This window comes from Pseudophryne corroboree, chromosome 8, assembly GCF_028390025.1.
Source record: "Pseudophryne corroboree isolate aPseCor3 chromosome 8, aPseCor3.hap2, whole genome shotgun sequence".
NCBI classification, from domain to species: domain Eukaryota; kingdom Metazoa; phylum Chordata; class Amphibia; order Anura; family Myobatrachidae; genus Pseudophryne; species Pseudophryne corroboree.
The window spans coordinates 239,739,685-239,761,322 of NC_086451.1; the positions used below are offsets into that span (position 1 = coordinate 239,739,685).

At 44.6% G+C, this 21,638-nt stretch overlaps 2 pseudogenes; one reads left to right on the top strand and one right to left on the bottom strand.

The window, feature by feature from the left end:
* Positions 1-19,306: 19,306 nt before the first annotated feature.
* Positions 19,307-19,425, bottom strand: LOC134953926 (5S ribosomal RNA; annotated as a pseudogene).
* Positions 19,426-21,333: 1,908 nt separating this feature from the next.
* Positions 21,334-21,452, top strand: LOC134951455 (5S ribosomal RNA; annotated as a pseudogene).
* Positions 21,453-21,638: the final 186 nt, after the last annotated feature.

Consider the following 21,638-nt stretch of genomic DNA (forward strand, 5'->3'; position numbering starts at 1 on the left):
TGTTATCTATACCTTAAGTTAAAGTAACCTTTTGTTAAAATAGAGAATAAATAAATAAAAACACTTCTCAATATATTATGTGAGCGGCAGCTTATAGTACATACACATGTGCTTGGCATGCACACATAAGTATTTAAAAGAATTGGTGAATATAAGCGCCCAAGAGTGTAATTTGTATAACCAGGTGAAAAAATGAAGGTATCAAGAAAAGGTATGTTAAAACCAGTTAGAACAACTTAACTGAAAACCAGAGAAGCTTAATTCAGGCGGTACTTCTTTGTCGCATAATACATGTAGAAAAAACAAAGGAAAGCAAACATAGTGTGTACTGTTTTTTTTTTAAAACAAATTTCAGAATATATCACTGACAAGAAGTCATTAGGCTCAATTAGGGAAACAGCATATTCCCAAAATGCAATCAATATATAGCCTGGGCAGTGTATATATAGAAGATAAAATTATTTAATACACGTAATGACATAAAAATACATAAAAATACATGATTAGCTGTATATCATGCGTACAGAATAAAAGATTATATCAAGCTTATCTGTCCATAAATAGCTGGAATGCATGCGTACAGAATTCAAAATTATAAATGACTTATCTGTCCATAAGAGGAAATGTCAGCAGGTAGTTCCAACGCGTTTCGTCCGTCATCAACAGGACTTCATCAAAGGGGATCATTCCAGCTATTTATGGACAGATAAGCTTGATATAATCTTTTATTCTGTATGCATGATATACAGCTATTCATGTATTTTTATGTATTTTTATGTCATTACGTGTATTAAATAATTTTATCTTCTATATATACACTGCCCAGGCTATATATTGATTGCATTTTGGGAATATGCTGTTTCCCTAATTGAGCCTAATGACTTCTTGTCAGTGATATATTCTGAAATTTGTTTTTTTTAAAAAACAGTACACACTATGTTTGCTTTCCTTTGTTTTTTCTACATGTATTAAGCGACAAAGAAGTACCGACTGAATTAAGCTTCTCTGGTTTTCAGTTAAGTTGTTCTAACTGGTTTTAACATACCTTTTCTTGATACCTTCATTTTTTCACCTGGTTATACAAATTACACTCTTGGGCGCTTATATTCACCAATTATTTTATATATATATATATATATATATATATATATATATATATATATATATATATATAAATAACGTCCTCCAACAAGCAGCAGCACTCTGAGACTTGATTTGTCATACTATGAATCACAATAAAGTGCATTTAATAAATCATCCTGTGAGCCAACGTTTCGGGGCCAATAACGCCCCTTTGTCAAGATGTCATCACCTTGACAAAGGGGCGTTATTGGCCCCGAAACGTTGGCTCACAGGATGATTTATTAAATGCACTTTATTGTGATTGATTGACAAATCAAGTCTCAGAGTGCTGCTGCTTGTTGGAGGACTTTTGTTTATAACTACATTTTCCAGATGGCACCTGAGCATTGCTGACTGATATAGGAGGAGTGCCGATCCTTCCACCTCGTGTGTATATATCTATATACCTATATATATATATATATATATATATATAATAATTTTTAATTTTTTACATATATATGTATTTCAATTTTATTTTAATATTTTTATTTAATTTTTTTATTTCTTTAGTATAATTATGTATATATATATATATATATATATTTATTTTTTTGGGAGGGAGGGGGCGCTACATTACCGCCTTGCCCCGGGTGCCGAAAATCCTAGTTTCGGCCCTGGTCTCGCCATTGTGCTTCATTTTATTAATTTTATTTATCCGGGGTGTATTATATCTACATGTATTATTAGGAACTAGGGAGAAATTAGATTAAGCCATGTGATATTACAGAATGTAAAATAGTGCTAGACATGTCCCTCTGGCGTTGCACACCCTAATAAAATAAGCTGCACACGCCTATGTTTGAAGTTAAACAAAAGTGTAGCTAATAAGGGTACAGAAATTGATTTTGATTGTGAAAGAAATGAGAGGATTTGAGGGCAAAAAAGAAAGGGTATTTCAGACAAGTGTATAAAGGCAAAATTGTATTGGTACATCTGTGCAAACTAAAAACTGAAAGTACAAATAAAAGCATTTGCGCGGTGAAATGGAAAGTTCTCACAATGGGCCTAATTCAAACCGGATAGCAGCAGCAGCAGCAAAATTTTTCTAGGGTGTATGGAGTGGGTGTAGATTCCAATAATTGGGAACGCATGCATTGCATCTCTATTTGGGGGAATTCAATCATTAACATCAGCAGCTGTTTCCTGCGCACCCGACTGAGCTATTCAGTTGTTTCTCCGGTCAGGCATGATCAGCTGCCGGCGCCAGCACCTCAGCCCGCACCCCCCAGGGGCTGGTGAGCTGAAATGTGCGAAAAAGTTACCTGTTTGGTTGGCGAAACTGCACTTTTCGTGATCGCGCCTATTACTTTAGATGGGTTTAGCTGCTGTACATGGCTAAACCTGACACTAAAGGGCACGATAAGCGCGCCCACCAGCATCAATTGAATATTGCCCCTGCGATCTCCACTCACTTAAGAAGGGAGATCGGAGGAGGGCAATAACAATTGAATTCCCCCATTTAAGTCTCATTGTATAAGCTGGGTGCATATTGGGGGTAATTCTAAGTTGATCGCAGCAGGAAATTTTTTTGCAGTTGGGCAAAACCATGTGCACTGCAGGGGAGGCAGATATAACATGTGCAGAGAGAGTTAGATTTGGGTGGGCTATTTTGTTTCTATGCAGGGTAAATACTTGCTGCTTTATTTTTACACTGCGATTTTGATTTCAGTTCGAACACACCACACCCAAAGCTAAAGACCAGTACACACGGGTAGAGATGTGTGCTGAGCGATCTATCACAGAATGCTTAGCACACATCTCTCCCTCGCTCAGCACACAGCGCGATGTGCACTGAGCGAGGGGGAGGGGCAGGGGGCCACTCATTTCATCTAGTGGTGAAAAAAGCGATATGCTAGATTGTGCCTGCATGCAGCCCAATCTAGTACCGGTGACAGCGATGCGCAGGACCGCGGAACGCTATCGCTGTGGGGCATATACACAAAGAGATCCGTGCTTAACTTCTAAGCAATCTAGTCAGATTGCTTAGAATTTAAGTATGGATGTATCTGTGTGTACCCCCCTTAACTCTCTCTGCACATGTTATATCTGCCCCCCCTGCAGTGCACATGGTTTTGCCCGTTAGCTAACAAATTTGTTGCTGCGATCAGGTTTGAATTACCCCCTAAATCACATACAGGGCTTTCAAAAGCAGTAATGTGCTTAGAGATGAGCGCCTGAAATTTTTCGGGTTTTGTGTTTTGGTTTTGGGTTCGGTTCCGCGGCCGTGTTTTGGGTTCGACCGCGTTTTGGCAAAACCTCACCGAATTTTTTTTGTCGGATTCGGGTGTGTTTTGGATTCGGGTGTTTTTTTCAAAAAACCCTAAAAAACAGCTTAAATCATAGAATTTGGGGGTCATTTTGATCCCATATTATTATTAACCTCAAAAACCATAATTTCCACTCATTTTCAGTCTATTCTGAATACCTCACACCTCACAATATTATTTTTAGTCCTAAAATTTGCACCGAGGTCGCTGGATGACTAAGCTAAGCGACCCTAGTGGCCGACACAAACACCTGGCCCATCTAGGAGTGGCACTGCAGTGTCACGCAGGATGTCCCTTCCAAAAAACCCTCCCCAAACAGCACATGACGCAAAGAAAAAAAGAGGCGCAATGAGGTAGCTGACTGTGTGAGTAAGATAAGCGACCCTAGTGGCCGACACAAACACCGGGCCCATTTAGGAGTGGCACTGCAGTGTCACGCAGGATGTCCCTTCCAAAAAACCCTCCCCAAACAGCACATGACGCAAAGAAAAAAAGAGGCGCAATGAGGTAGCTGACTGTGTGAGTAAGATAAGCGACCCTAGTGGCCGACACAAACACCGGGCCCATTTAGGAGTGGCACTGCAGTGTCACGCAGGATGTCCCTTCCAAAAAACCCTCCCCAAACAGCACATGACGCAAAGAAAAAAAGAGGCGCAATGAGGTAGCTGACTGTGTGAGTAAGATAAGCGACCCTAGTGGCCGACACAAACACCGGGCCCATTTAGGAGTGGCACTGCAGTGTCACGCAGGATGTCCCTTCCAAAAAACCCTCCCCAAACAGCACATGACGCAAAGAAAAAAAGAGGCGCAATGAGGTAGCTGACTGTGTGAGTAAGATAAGCGACCCTAGTGGCCGACACAAACACCGGGCCCATTTAGGAGTGGCACTGCAGTGTCACGCAGGATGTCCCTTCCAAAAAACCCTCCCCAAACAGCACATGACGCAAAGAAAAAAAGAGGCGCAATGAGGTAGCTGACTGTGTGAGTAAGATAAGCGACCCTAGTGGCCGACACAAACACCGGGCCCATTTAGAAGTGGCACTGCAGTGTCACGCAGGATGTCCCTTCCAAAAAACCCTCCCCAAACAGCACATGACGCAAAGAAAAAAAGAGGCGCAATGAGGTAGCTGACTGTGTGAGTAAGATAAGCGACCCTAGTGGCCGACACAAACACCGGGCCCATTTAGGAGTGGCACTGCAGTGTCACGCAGGATGTCCCTTCCAAAAAACCCTCCCCAATCAGCACATGACGCAAAGAAAAAAAGAGGCGCAATGAGGTAGCTGTGTGAGTAAGATTAGCGACCCTAGTGGCCGACACAAACACCGGGCCCATTTAGGAGTGGCACTGCAGTGTCACGCAGGATGTCCCTTCCAAAAAACCCTCCCCAATCAGCACATGACGCAAAGAAAAAAAGAGGCGCAATGAGGTAGCTGTGTGAGTAAGATTAGCGACCCTAGTGGCCGACACAAACACCGGGCCCATTTAGGAGTGGCACTGCAGTGTCACGCAGGATGTCCCTTCCAAAAAACCCTCCCCAATCAGCACATGACGCAAAGAAAAAAAGAGGCGCAATGAGGTAGCTGTGTGAGTAAGATTAGCGACCCTAGTGGCCGACACAAACACCGGGCCCGTTTAGGAGTGGCACTGCAGTGTCACGCAGGATGTCCCTTCCAAAAAACCCTCCCCAATCAGCACATGACGCAAAGAAAAAAAGAGGCGCAATGAGGTAGCTGTGTGAGTAAGATTAGCGACCCTAGTGGCCGACACAAACACCGGGCCCATTTAGGAGTGGCACTGCAGTGTCACGCAGGATGTCCCTTCCAAAAAACCCTCCCCAATCAGCACATGACGCAAAGAAAAAAAGAGGCGCAATGAGGTAGCTGTGTGAGTAAGATTAGCGACCCTAGTGGCCGACACAAACACCGGGCCCATTTAGGAGTGGCACTGCAGTGTCACGCAGGATGTCCCTTCCAAAAAACCCTCCCCAATCAGCACATGACGCAAAGAAAAAAAGAGGCGCAATGAGGTAGCTGTGTGAGTAAGATTAGCGACCCTAGTGGCCGACACAAACACCGGGCCCATTTAGGAGTGGCACTGCAGTGTCACGCAGGATGTCCCTTCCAAAAAACCCTCCCCAATCAGCACATGACGCAAAGAAAAAAAGAGGCGCAATGAGGTAGCTGTGTGAGTAAGATTAGCGACCCTAGTGGCCGACACAAACACCGGGCCCATTTAGGAGTGGCACTGCAGTGTCACGCAGGATGTCCCTTCCAAAAAACCCTCCCCAAACAGCACATGACGCAAAGAAAAATAAAAGAAAAAAGAGGTGCAAGATGGAATTGTCCTTGGGCCCTCCCACCCACGCTTATGTTGTATAAACAGGACATGCACACTTTAACCAACCCATCATTTCAGTGACAGGGTCTGCCACACGACTGTGACTGAAATGACGGGATGGTTTGGACCCCCACCAAAAAAGAAGCAATTAATCTCTCCTTGCACAAACTGGCTCTACAGAGGCAAGATGTCCACCTCATCATCATCCTCCGATATATCACCGTGTACATCCCCCTCCTCACAGATTATCAATTCGTCCCCACTGGAATCCACCATCTCAGCTCCCTGTGTACTTTGTGGAGGCAATTGCTGCTGGTCAATGTCTCCGCGGAGGAATTGATTATAATTCATTTTAATGAACATCATCTTCTCCACATTTTCTGGATGTAACCTCGTACGCCGATTGCTGACAAGGTGAGCGGCGGCACTAAACACTCTTTCGGAGTACACACTTGTGGGAGGGCAACTTAGGTAGAATAAAGCCAGTTTGTGCAAGGGCCTCCAAATTGCCTCTTTTTCCTGCCAGTATAAGTACGGACTGTGTGACGTGCCTACTTGGATGCGGTCACTCATATAATCCTCCACCATTCTTTCAATGGGGAGAGAATCATATGCAGTGCCAGTAGACGACATGTCCGTATCCGTAATCGTTGTCAGGTCCTTCAGTCCGGACCAGATGTCAGCATCAGCAGTCGCTCCAGACTGCCCTGCATCACCGCCAGCGGGTGGGCTCGGAATTCTGAGCCTTTTCCTCGCACCCCCAGTTGCGGGAGAATGTGAAGGAGGAGATGTTGACAGGTCGCGTTCCGCTTGACTTGACAATTTTCTCACCAGCAGGTCTTTCAACCCCAGCAGACTTGTGTCTGCCGGAAAGAGAGATCCAAGGTAGGCTTTAAATCTAGGATCGAGCACGGTGGCCAAAATGTAGTGCTCTGATTTCAACAGATTGGCCACCCGTGAATCCTTGTTAAGCGAATTAAGGGCTCCATCCACAAGTCCCACATGCCTAGCGGAATCGCTCCGTGTTAGCTCCTCCTTCAATGTCTCCAGCTTCTTCTGCAAAAGCCTGATGAGGGGAATGACCTGACTCAGGCTGGCAGTGTCTGAACTGACTTCACGTGTGGCAAGTTCAAAGGGCATCAGAACCTTGCACAACGTTGAAATCATTCTCCACTGCGCTTGAGACAGGTGCATTCCACCTCCTATATCGTGCTCAATTGTATAGGCTTGAATGGCCTTTTGCTGCTCCTCCAACCTCTGAAGCATATAGAGGGTTGAATTCCACCTCGTTACCACTTCTTGCTTCAGATGATGGCAGGGCAGGTTCAGTAGTTTTTGGTGGTGCTCCAGTCTTCTGTACGTGGTGCCTGTACGCCGAAAGTGTCCCGCAATTCTTCTGGCCACCGACAGCATCTCTTGCACGCCCCTGTCGTTTTTTAAATAATTCTGCACCACCAAATTCAAGGTATGTGCAAAACATGGGACGTGCTGGAATTTGCCCATATTTAATGCACACACAATATTGCTGGCGTTGTCCGATGCCACAAATCCACAGGAGAGTCCAATTGGGGTAAGCCATTCCGCGATGATCTTCCTCAGTTGCCGTAAGAGGTTTTCAGCTGTGTGCGTATTCTGGAAACCGGTGATACAAAGCGTAGCCTGCCTAGGAAAGAGTTGGCGTTTGCGAGATGCTGCTACTGGTGCCGCCGCTGCTGTTCTTGCGGCAGGAGTCCATACATCTACCCAGTGGGCTGTCACAGTCATATAGTCCTGACCCTGCCCTGCTCCACTTGTCCACATGTCCGTGGTTAAGTGGACATTGGGTACAGCTGCATTTTTTAGGACACTGGTGACTCTTTTTCTGAGGTCTGTGTAAATTTTCGGTATCGCCTGCCTAGAGAAATGGAACCTAGATGGTATTTGGTACCGGGGACACAGTACCTCCAACAAGTCTCTAGTTGGCTCTGCAGTAATGATGGATACCGGAACCACGGTTCTCACCACCCAGGATGCCAAGGCCTCAGTTATCCGCTTTGCAGTAGGATGACTGCTGTGATATTTCATCTTCCTCGCAAAGGACTGTTGGACAGTCAATTGCTTGGTGGAAGTAGTAAAAGTGGTCTTACGACTTCCCCTCTGGGATGACCATCGACTCCCAGCAGCAACAACAGCAGCGCCAGCAGCAGTAGGCGTTACACGCAAGGATGCATCGGAGGAATCCCAGGCAGGAGAGGAATCGTCAGAATTGCCAGTGACATGGCCTGCAGGACTATTGGCATTCCTGGGGAAGGAGGAAATTGACACTGAGGGAGTTGGTGGGGTGGTTTGCGTGAGCTTGGTTACAAGAGGAAGGGATTTACTGGTCAGTGGACTGCTTCCGCTGTCACCCAAAGTTTTTGAACTTGTCACTGACTTATTATGAATGCGCTGCAGGTGACGTATAAGGGAGGATGTTCCGAGGTGGTTAACGTCCTTACCCCTACTTATTACAGCTTGACAAAGGGAACACACGGCTTGACACCTGTTGTCCGCATTTCTGTTGAAATACCTCCACACCGAAGAGCTGATTTTTTTGGTATTTTCACCTGGCATGTCAACGGCCATATTCCTCCCACGGACAACAGGTGTCTCCCCGGGTGCCTGACTTAAACAAACCACCTCACCATCAGAATCCTCCTGGTCAATTTCCTCCCCAGCGCCAGCAACACCCATATCCTCCTCATCCTGGTGTACTTCAACACTGACATCTTCAATCTGACTATCAGGAACTGGACTGCGGGTGCTCCTTCCAGCACTTGCAGGGGGCGTGCAAATGGTGGAAGGCGCATGCTCTTCACGTCCAGTGTTGGGAAGGTCAGGCATCGCAACCGACACAATTGGACTCTCCTTGTGGATTTGGGATTTCGAAGAATGCACAGTTCTTTGCTGTGCTTTTGCCAGCTTGAGTCTTTTCATTTTTCTAGCGAGAGGCTGATTGCTTCCATCCTCATGTGAAGCTGAACCACTAGCCATGAACATAGGCCAGGGCCTCAGCCGTTCCTTGCCACTCCGTGTGGTAAATGGCATATTGGCAAGTTTACGCTTCTCCTCCGACAATTTTATTTTAGGTTTTGGAGTCCTTTTTTTACTGATATTTGGTGTTTTGGATTTGACATGCTCTGTACTATGACATTGGGCATCGGCCTTTGCAGACGACGTTGCTGGCATTTCATCGTCTCGGCCATGACTAGTGGCAGCAGCTTCAGCACGAGGTGGAAGTGGATCTTGATCTTTCCCTAATTTTGGAACCTCAACATTTTTGTTCTCCATATTTTAATAGGCACAACTAAAAGGCACCTCAGGTAAACAATGGAGATGGATGGATACTAGTATACAATTATGGACGGACTGCCGAGTGCCGACACAGAGGTAGCCACAGCCGTGAACTACCGTACTGTACTGTGTCTGCTGCTAATATAGACTGGTTGATAAAGAGATGTCGTAGTATGTATGTATAAAGAAGAAAGAAAAAAAAACCACGGTTAGGTGGTATACAATTATGGACGGACTGCCGAGTGCCGACACAGAGGTAGCCACAGCCGCGAACTACCGTACTGTACTGTGTCTGCTGCTAATATAGACTGGTTGATAAAGAGATGTCGTAGTATGTACGTATAAAGAAGAAAGAAAAAAAAAACCACGGTTAGGTGGTATACAATTATGGACGGACTGCCGAGTGCCGACACAGAGGTAGCCACAGCCGTGAACTACCGTACTGTACTGTGTCTGCTGCTGATATAGACTGGTTGATAAAGAGATGTCGTAGTATGTATGTATAAAGAAGAAAGGAAAAAAAACCACGGTTAGGTGGTATACAATTATGGACGGACTGCCGAGTGCCGACACAGAGGTAGCCACAGCCGTGAACTACCGTACTGTACTGTGTCTGCTGCTAATATAGACTGGTTGATAAAGAGATGTCGTAGTATGTACGTATAAAGAAGAAAGAAAAAAAAACCACGGTTAGGTGGTATACAATTATGGACGGACTGCCGAGTGCCGACACAGAGGTAGCCACAGCCGTGAACTACCGTACTGTACTGTGTCTGCTGCTAATATAGACTGGTTGATAAAGAGATGTCGTAGTATGTATGTATAAAGAAGAAAGAAAAAAAAACCACGGTTAGGTGGTATACAATTATGGACGGACTGCCGAGTGCCGACACAGAGGTAGCCACAGCCGTGAACTACCGTACTGTACTGTGTCTGCTGCTAATATAGACTGGTTGATAAAGAGATGTCGTAGTATGTACGTATAAAGAAGAAAGAAAAAAAACCACGGTTAGGTGGTATACAATTATGGACGGACTGCCGAGTGCCGACACAGAGGTAGCCACAGCCGTGAACTACCGTACTGTACTGTGTCTGCTGCTAATATAGACTGGTTGATAAAGAGATGTCGTAGTATGTATGTATAAAGAAGAAAGAAAAAAAAACCACGGTTAGGTGGTATACAATTATGGACGGACTGCCGAGTGCCGACACAGAGGTAGCCACAGCCGTGAACTACCGTACTGTACTGTGTCTGCTGCTAATATAGACTGGTTGATAAAGAGATGTCGTAGTATGTACGTATAAAGAAGAAAGAAAAAAAAACCACGGTTAGGTGGTATACAATTATGGACGGACTGCCGAGTGCCGACACAGAGGTAGCCACAGCCGTGAACTACCGTACTGTACTGTGTCTGCTGCTAATATAGACTGGTTGATAAAGAGATGTCGTAGTATGTATGTATAAAGAAGAAAGAAAAAAAAACCACGGTTAGGTGGTATACAATTATGGACGGACTGCCGAGTGCCGACACAGAGGTAGCCACAGCCGTGAACTACCGTACTGTACTGTGTCTGCTGCTAATATAGACTGGTTGATAAAGAGATGTCGTAGTATGTATGTATAAAGAAGAAAAAAAAAAAAAACACGGTTAGGTGGTATACAATTATGGACGGACTGCCGAGTGCCGACACAGAGGTAGCTACAGCCGTGAACTACCGTACTGTGTCTGCTGCGACTGGATGATAAATAATGATATAAAAAATATATATATATCACTACTGCAGCCGGACAGGTATATATATTATATAATGACGGACCTGCTGGACACTGTCTGTCAGCAGAATGAGTTTTTTATAGAATTTAAAAAAAAACACCACACAAGTGAAGTCACACGACGAGTGTTTAACTTTTTCTGGCAATCACAATATAGTATACTACTAACTATACTGGTGGTCAGTGTGGTCAGGTCACTGGTCAGTCACACTGGCAGTGGCACTCCTGCAGCAAAAGTGTGCACTGTTTAATTTTAATATAATATGTACTCCTGGCTCCTGCTATAACCTATAACTGGCACTGCAGTGCTCCCCAGTCTCCCCCACAATTATAAGCTGTGTGAGCTGAGCACAGTCAGATATATAATATATACATAGATGATGCAGCACACTGGGCTGAGCAGTGCACACAGATATGGTATGTGACTGTCTTGTACTCCTGGCTCCTGCTATAACCTATAACTGGCACTGCAGTGCTCCCCAGTCTCCCCCACAATTATAAGCTGTGTGAGCTGAGCACAGTCAGATATATAATATATACATAGATGATGCAGCACACTGGGCTGAGCAGTGCACACAGATATGGTATGTGAGTCACTGTGTGTATCGTTTTTTTCAGGCAGAGAACGGATATATTAAATAAAACTGCACTGTCTGGTGGTCACTGTGGTCAGTCACTAGTAAACTCTGCACTCTCTTCTACAGTACTCCTAAGCTCCAGTAAATCAGGTCAATCTCTCTCTCTCTCTCTCTCCTAATCTAAATCACTGTACTCCCTAACAGCTGCTCCCCGTCCCCAATCCTCCCCACAATTATAACTAAGTCACTCAGTCTTTACTCTTTTCTACTATAACGGAGAGGACGCCAGCCACGTCCTCTCCCTATCAATCTCAATGCACGTGTGAAAATGGCGGCGACGCGCGGCTCCTTATATAGAATCCGAGTCTTGCGAGAATCCGACAGCGTCATGATGACGTTCGGGCGCGCTCGGGTTAACCGAGCAAGGCGGGAAGATCCGAGTCGCTCGGACCCGTGAAAAAAAACATGAAGTTCGTGCGGGTTCGGATTCAGAGAAACCGAACCCGCTCATCTCTACTAAGTATAGGGGATGTAGCCAAATAGGGGAGTCGTGGCCATGCCCTCTCCCCCCAAAAATTGTAAAAAGTACTATGTGCAGCTCTGCACTCTGGGAAGGAGGGCTGATTTGTCTCCCTCAGCCAGGGGGGAGATCCGAGGGGGATGGGGTCTATCAGTGCAATTGCTCCCTCCTGTAACACTTGCAGTGAGAGCAAAGACTGACTGCTCGGTGGCAGCAGCCTCCCTAGACCTTCCTCAGCCCAGCACTCAGGAGCGTGTTCTGCCGGCGAGAAGCAGCAGCAGTCTCCTCTCTCTCCCTACCTGATGTACTAATTACATGGGCCTGTTTAACCCCATGCCTGACATCAAGGCTGTTTCTAGACAGTTTGGCTCCCAGTGCAAGCAGTAGTAAAATGCGCTGGGTGCCATGCCAGGGGTTTCATGTGCTGGGTGTTATGCTCGTTGCCAAGGGTTTCATGTGCTGGGTGTCATGCACATTGCCATGGTTTTCATGCATTGGGTGTCATGCTCATTGCCAAGGGTAATGCCCGTTGCCAAGGGTAAAGCTCATTGCCAAGGGTGTGTACTGCTGTTATCTTCCTCCCATCCATACCGCCAAAGTACTCACACTGGGGGGCGGAGTTTTGTGTAATGATGCGGTTGTGTTGTGATGTTACGATGCAACCGCATTATTCCGTCAAACTCCACCCCCGAGCAGAGTACTATGGAAGGGATAAGAGAGCATGATAGGAAAGCCTGTCAGTGCCGCGGTGGGCACCCCGTGCGATTACACAGCACGCCTGCCACAAGAAACAACACTGCATGATATGGTAGCATCATTTGTGACCACACCAGCAGTGCATTATCTGATCTGGTCACAAACGATGCGCTTAGTCAGATACACAGTGTGGGCGGCTGCAGAAAGAGAATCTTCCCACAGCTACTGCTTTCAGAGGGACCTTCCAGCCACATTGCACACCCCTAGTGTCTGCAGTGCTGCCGAACACTGCTAATCAGTCAGCACATCAGAAACCCCCACCCAGCGGTTGTAGACATTAGCAGTCATTGGGGAAATGTAAATTAACCTTCCCTCAGTTAAGTAGCCGCTGGGAAATGGGCGCAATGTTCCCAGTGTTCCAGTGGTAATGATCCAATGTTTGTTGAAAAAAAATAAAAAATATTAATATTAGTGTGTGCTTCCGATGGGTGGGGGTGAGCATACTAGTTTTCATGCTTTCGTGTGGTTGATGTAAATCCCCCCCCCCCCCCCCCCGTGATTTGGCCACACCTGCTGTTGGTGTAAGCTGTATGTGGATGGGCAGAAGTTGTGTTATTGCCACCCACTTTGTCATACCGGCCTTTTATACAGTACAGTAACTGCAGATATTGGATCTTATTCAGCTTCAGTTGCAGTTTTGCTATTTTAGCAAAACTGCAATTGTTTGGGAGCCGCCCAGCACAGGGCAAGGCCGCCCAGTATGCAAATGCCCAGCAGCGATGCAATCGCAATTTAATTGCGACAGCATTGCTGTATTGTGGACGCCCCCTGCCTCCACAGACAGGATGTGAAGGCAGGTGCCAAGTCGCCATTTTTCGGTCGCAGTGGATGCGTGTGATGTCACGTGGCTGCCCCAAACTCGCCCCCGTTTTCAATGCCACATCCTGCCAATGCCGTGTTGCTGCCCTTGCAACACCGCGTCGCCGCCATGGACCGCCCTGTGAACGCCTCTGCCTGTCAATCAGGCAGAGGCGTACGCATAAGTGAGATGCAACCCATCTCACTGTGTGCGCACGCGCAGTACGGCTGCTGCACATGCGCACTGGTCATAATCACTTCAGTATGCTGAATAAGGCCTCGTGTTCAGCATGATTGCAGTGGTGGGTAAAGACACACTTCTGCAGCTCTCCAGAGTCCTGTAGTGATTTGCACACAGACCACTTTACATCTCCTCCATCACTAAGGCCTGTCATTGCTCTTTATGTCTCTTAGTGTGGCGCAGTGGGTATTTTTTTAAAATATTCCTTACTTGAAAGCTGTGTCTAAGATAATGAAATGATATTCCACAATCAATATTCACAAAGCATGTGTGTGTCAAGTGCAGATGATAGCAATTAAATGTAATGTGTCTGTCCCAACACCTGCGTCACTGAGGAAAAATATACCATTACAGACAAATAACTAAAAATGAGATTGCAATAATGACAGCACGCACACACTTTCAAAGGTGATCCACAGATGAATTCAACAGAAGGCTGGTATCATCCAAGAGGCCAGCACCTGTACTAATGAGAAAATAATCACGGACCGTATGTTAACCCCGTAATGTAAACTATATTCTATTTGTTATGTGATGTGTCAGGCTTTACAGGGTTCATGGACAAGTAGGATTGTACATACACATACTGGCAGTCTGTCCTCTTTTTACCAAAAAAACAGTGAAGACGCAGTGAAGACTGATTAAAAGGATACTTGTGTTCATGTAACCTATGCATGACATTATTTTGAGAAATGGACATTGAAATTAATTTGACACTACACTGTAAATAGGAAATTTATATTAGTAGTGTAATTAACACCTACCCTGCAACGCAACAGAATTATAATACAAAAAATAGCATACAATAACATGGCACAGAAGGTAAAAACAGCCATGCCCAAATGGGCTTACAATCTACGAGATGTGAGATGTAATTGCTACATAAAGTAGTGGAATAACAATTGTGATGGCAGGGAAAGTATGTGTGCTTACTGTATGGCAGAAGCATAAAAAGCCATTAATCGGCAGCTGACATTATTATAGCAGGCATTGGTGCCTGGCATTTCTCTGCTGCTTCTGGTGGTGTGGCATTGTTGGAATGAGGGCAAGCGTACAGTAGTCAGCTGCTGTCAACTAAACTGCTATGAACTAAAACTCCTTCCTGTTCTGATTTCATCAGCCAGCTCAGAGTAGTGCGTGTCTTACAGGGACATAGCTAGAACTTTTTTGTCCCCATAGCAAAATTGGGTCCCCAGCCCCAATGCTTCTAGAAAGACACCACACTCCACAGTGATTGTTCATTTATGCCATTTAGTAGTTCTCTTTTCTGCCACATTGTAGTACCCCCAGTTCACATTATGCCAAATTATGACACAGAATGAAGAGTGGGAGGCTGAGAGGCACAGAGTGAAGGTGGGAAGTGAGACACACAGTGAGGGGGATGTGAGAGATGCCGACGGGAGATGGTGTGGCAGAGAGATGCAGGCAGGAGATGATGGTGTGGCTGAGAGATGAGGACAGGAGATGATGGTGTGGTTGAAAGACGTAGGCAGGAGATGATGGTGTGGCTGAGAGACGTAGGCAGGAGATGATGGTGTGGCTGAGAGACGTAGACAGAAGATGATGATGTGGCTGAGAGACGTGGGGAGTGGAGATGATGGTGTGGCAGAGAGACATAGGCAAGAGATGATGGTGGGGTTGAGAGGTGCAGCTGGATGAGATGATGGTGTGGCTTAGAGATGCGGGGAGGAGATGATGGTCTGGCATCACTCATTTGGTAATGATAAATTATTTTACTGTAAAGCTGCTTATTGACATGCTGCAAATGTGACACCTGAGTTGTCAGTATTTTATTAACTAGAGACTGACACAAAACATCCTGCTGCGTAAGATGGCTATTAAAATACGTTTTTCATGTGGATCTGGCTATTTCAAAGTATTTTATGTGACTATATATATATATATATATATATATATATATTTAGGTGGAGAAATATATATATATATATATATATATATATACACTGCTCAAAAAAATAAAGGGAACTCTTAAACAACACAATGTAACTCCAAGTCAATCACACTTCTGTGAAATCAAAATGTCCACTTAGTAAGCAACACTGATTGACAATCAAATTCACATGCTGTTGTGCAAATGGAATAGACAACAGGTGGAAATTATAGGCAATTAGCAAGACACTCCCAATAAAGGAGTTGTTCTGCAGGTGGTGACCACAGACCACTTCTCAGCTCCTATGCTTTCTGGCTGATGTTTTGGCTTTTGAAAGCTAGCGGTGCTTTCACTCTAGTGGTAGCATGAGACGTTAAATACTTTGTTCTTTACATAGTTGAATGTGCTGACAACAAAATCACACAAAAATTATCAATGGAAATCAAATTTATTAACCCATGGAGGTCTGGATTTGGAGTCACCCTCAAAATTAAAGTGGAAACACACACTACAGGCTGATCCAACTTTGATGTAATGTCCTTAAAACATGTCAAATGAGGCTCAGTGGTGTGTGTGGCCTCCACGTGCCTGTATGACCTCCCTACAACCCACACAAGTGGCTCAGGTAGTGCAGCTCATCCAGGATGGCACATCAATGCGAGCTGTGGCAAGAAGGTTTTCTGTGTCTGTCAGCGTAGTGTCCAGAGCATGGAGGCGCTACCAGGAGACAGGCCAGTACATCAGGAGACGTGGAGGAGGCCGTAGGAGGGCAACAACCCAGCAGCAGGACCGCTACCTCCGCCTTTGTGCAAGGAGGAACAGGAGGAGCACTGCCAGAGCCCTGCAAAATGACCTCCAGCAAAGCCAGAAATGTGCATGAGTCTACTCAAACGATCAGAAACAGACTCCATGAGGGTGGTATGAGGGCCCGACGTCCACAGGTGGGGGTTGTGCTTACAGCCCAACACCGTGCAGGATGTTTGGCATTTGCCAGAGAACACCAAGATTGTCAAATTCACCACTGGCGCCCTGTGCTCTTCACAGACGAAAGCAGGTTCTCACTGAGCACATGTGACAGACGTGACAGAGTCTGGAGATGCCAAGGAGAACATTCTGCTGCCTGCAACATCCTCCAGCATGACCGGTTTGGCAGTGGGTCCGTAATGGTGTGGGGTGGCATTTCTTTGGGGGGCCGCACAGCCCTCCATGTGCTCGCCAGAGGTAGCCTGACTGCCATTAGGTACCGAGATGAGATCCTCAGACCCCTTGTGAGACCATATGCTGGTGCGGTTGGCCCTGGGTTCCTCCTAATGCAAGACAATGCTATACCTCATGTGGCTGGAGTTCCTGCAAGACGAAGGCATTGATGCTATGGACTGGCCCGCCCATTCCCCAGACCTGAATCCAATTGAGCACATCTGGGACATCATGTCTCGCTCCATCCACCAACGCCACAGACTGCACCACAGACTGTCCAGGAGTTGGCGGATGCTTTAGTCCAGGTCTGGGAGGAGATCCCTCAGGAGACCACCCGCCACCTCATCAGGAGCATGCCCAGGCATTGTAGGGAGGACTGCACCACAGACTGCCAGGAGTTGGCGGATGCTTTAGTCCAGGTCTGGGAGGAGATCCCTCAGGAGACCATCCGCCACCTCATCAGGAGCATGCCCTTGCGTTGTAGGGAGGTCAAACAGGCACGTGGAGGCCACACACACTACTGAGCCTCATTTTGACTTGTTTTAAGGACATTACATCAAAGTTGGATCAGCCAGTAGTGTGTTTTTCCACTTTAATTTTGAGTGTGACTCCAAATCCAGACCTCCATGGGTTAATAAATCTGATTTCCATTGATAATTTTTGTGTGATTTTGTTGTCAGCACATTCAACTATGTAAAGAACAAAGTATTTAATAAGAATATTTGAGCAGTGTGTATATATATATATATATATATATATATATATATATATATAGTACAGAGTGTTGGGAGTGGCACTCACTGCAAAACATTCAGAAATGAACGGCAAAAACTCAAGGTTTTCTCAACGTTTCAATTTCATTGCGAAACTTTCTTCGGGGGTTACAAGCAAGTACATGTAAAATGCTTACCTTATATCCCCAACACCCAAGTGCGGACTACACCTCTAGCTCATGGTCCCAGAGTCTGAGCTGCGTACAGTTGTGCCCTGCATGATGTCATCATGTGCCCGAGTGTGGTTGCTAAGTGACAACAATAAACAATCACCGTACAGCACACAAGTGATCAGCTGCACAGATTACATCGTTATATGGCAAGAGGCAAACGTTAGGACTTTACAAACAACATTTCACTTATAAAAATGTATTTAAACTAAGTTGCTCATTAAGTCCGTTCGGATGAACAGTGTTAAGTGAATATATCCAACGTGCCTCTTTTTGGAGTAGTACAATAGCTTGGCTCTATCATCTCCACAATGATTTTCTGGGACACTATCGTCTTGTATCTAATGGTTGACAACCCATGTTTAAAGTCCCTAAAATATTTAGCAACTGGTTGGTCTGTGTGTTTACCATTTATAGCAGCTTTGATGGCACTCCGATGCAGTGCCATTATTTATTTAAATTTCCTTATGGTTTTACCCACACATACATATAAGAGGAGGTACAGTACATGTGTACACCTGGTTGATTTTAATCAACTTTCCTGTGTGGGGATGTGGGGATGTATTACTTTGTTCCAGATAACCACAGAAATCTAGACATCTATAATTGCCAGGCTTCTTTGTTTCTTTGTTAGAAAGTGTGGAATTTTCTCATCAGTAATACCTGTGATGTCAGTTTTAACTATCCAGTCTCCGATATTATTACTCCTTTTGTAACATGGAACCAGTTTACAGTCATTGGCGTTTCTATAATGGGTGCAATGTGTGCGGTGCACACGGGCCCCTGGGTCCAGTAGGGGCCCAGACCGTACACATTGCACCCATTTAAATACTTACCTAACCGGAGTCCAGCGGTGGGTGCAGCGTCTGCAGCGGAAATTGCCGCCAAAATGGCCGCCGCGCATGCGCGGTAGCCAAATTGTCTCCAGCTCATGGCGGGCGCCATGTTTCCGGAGACCTGCGTATGAGCAGTAGATTCCGGCACATTGCCAGAGTCTGAAAAATGGGAAGAGAAAAGAAGGCTCTTGTGTGGGCGCACTCTTATGTAAGAAGTAGATTAGATATAATAATTGAAATGGAATATTTAAAACATAACTTTTAATTCACATTTTTATGATGCAGAGTTCTTCCCTGAAATCTGTCCAATAAGTTGCCAGTTAGAACGTATTCTTTATAAATAAAATGTTCTGGTCTCTTATCGGTAAAGAGTGTATGGAAGGGTTGTAGACATGAGAAGGTCATACCCCCATTCCCCTTTGACCAGTACAGGATTACTGTATTGATGGAACCACGGGGTGGTCAAGACACAATGGTATATAGGGCTATGCTCTTTGGCTATGATTGATTAGGGTAATGATCATATGTCAAACCTCTCAAAGTGATACCAAGAATTAGCATACATATATCAAGATTCTAGAAAATGGAAAATACATATCATGAAAACAGTGCCAATGACCATTATATTTTAAACACCGAGATGAGAAAAATAGTATTAAGAGATTTATTGAATAGAAGAAATTGGTGATACTGCTGTTGGTGTTGATATCGCATAAGCTAGGAAAATCCTACTCTACAACACCAGGTATTCACAGGTGGTCACCCTTCCTGATACTGACCTGGCCCAAAGCTGTTTAGCTTCCAAGATCAGACGAGATTGGGCGCTGGCAGCGTGGTATGGTAGTAGAGAATTTTATGTGAACACCAATGAGAGTGCACCTATTTAGGAATGCTGAAATTTTAGAGAAACCGACAGAAAAGTGATAGAGATAGAATCGTGGAAATATGTGGATCTGCTTTCCACGTTAGACCCGATTCCAAAATTCCCACTCACGTGGCGCAATGTTACGGGAATCGTGAATGAGAGTCCACGAAATTAGTGATCTCGGGAAGAAGAGGTTGCCAGGATTGGCACTGTAGTTTGCAATCAGAAAACTCCCTAACTACTACGTGTGTCACGATTTGACCCACTAACCAGTTACTAGTAATGTATATGAAGTGACACTAGTAACGGAAATGTTGGAATCATGAATAGAGTTTTAGAATCAATCAATTTACATACTGAAATGTCAGATCCAACATAACTGGTAATTAAGAGAGATATGCTATTCATATTCATATATCAGCTGAGGAGACATAAGCAATAGGAGAAAGCATTGAAATCAAAATAGCAGACAAATATAACAGACAAATATAGTAGATATCTGTTAATATTGTGTGATCTCTAATGAATCTTAGGATATTTGCCACTTAACCTCAGACAAGATGATAAAATGTTTGATAAATATGAGTGGTATATGCTTTTCATATACATATATCAATTGCTGAGGAAACAGGAGAAAGGAGAAAAAAACAACATTGAGAAGTACAAGGCAAATATTTGCAGTTTAGTCTCAAAAGAAGTGCCAATTACTTGGTAATCTATAAGGACCCCTAAACAGTTGCCGCTGTGATATACACTAACAGTGGGATCAATTAGGCAATTCTGCCTGGGTTTACAGTGGAGATTACTATCCGTGGCAGACAGCCACAGGATAGTGGGGCTTACGATTTCACCAGATGGATGAGAGAGCCATCAAGAGCAAGTAGATAAGTGAGGTTAATGCCAAGATGAAGTTGTGTCGACGAGACCCCTTTGCTGGATGTGGAAGACGCGTTTCGCCCTAAGGCTTGTTCACTTCCGGGTTCCGTGGACGGCAACTTGCTCTTGATGGCTCTCTCATCCATCTGGTGAAATCGTAAGCCCCACTATCCTGTGGCTGTCTGCCATGGATAGTAATCTCCACTGTAAACCCAGGCAGAATTGCCTAATTGATCCCACTGTTAGTGTATATCACAGCGGCAACTGTTTAGGGGTCCTTATAGATTACCAAGTAATTAGCACTTCTTTTGAGACTAAACTGCAAATATTTGCCTTGTACTTCTCAATGTTGTTTTTTTCTCCTTTCTCCTGTTTCCTCAGCAATTGATATATGTATATGAAAAGCATATACCACTCATATTTATCAAACATTTTATCATCTTGTCTGAGGTTAAGTGGCAAATATCCTAAGATTCATTAGAGATCACACAATATTAACAGATATCTACTATATTTGTCTGTTATATTTGTCTGCTATTTTGATTTCAATGCTTTCTCCTATTGCTTATGTCTCCTCAGCTGATATATGAATATGAATAGCATATCTCTCTTAATTACCAGTTATGTTGGATCTGACATTTCAGTATGTAAATTGATTGATTCTAAAACTCTATTCATGATTCCAACATTTCCGTTACTAGTGTCACTTCATATACATTACTAGTAACTGGTTAGTGGGTCAAATCGTGACACACGTAGTAGTTAGGGAGTTTTCTGATTGCAAACTACAGTGCCAATCCTGGCAACCTCTTCTTCCCGAGATCACTAATTTCGTGGACTCTCATTCACGATTCCCGTAACATTGCACCACGTGAGTGGGAATTTTGGAATCGGGTCTAACGTGGAAAGCAGATCCACATATTTCCACGATTCTATCTCTATCACTTTTCTGTCGGTTTCTCTAAAATTTCAGCATTCCTAAATAGGTGCACTCTCATTGGTGTTCACATAAAATTCTCTACTACCATACCATGCTGCCAGCGCCCAATCTCGTCTGATCTTGGAAGCTAAACAGCTTTGGGCCAGGTCAGTATCAGGAAGGGTGACCACCTGTGAATACCTGGTGTTGTAGAGTAGGATTTTCCTAGCTTATGCGATATCAACACCAACAGCAGTATCACCAATTTCTTCTATTCAATAAATCTCTTAATACTATTTTTCTCATCTCGGTGTTTAAAATATAATGGTCATTGGCACTGTTTTCATGATATGTATTTTCCATTTTCTAGAATCTTGATATATGTATGCTAATTCTTGGTAT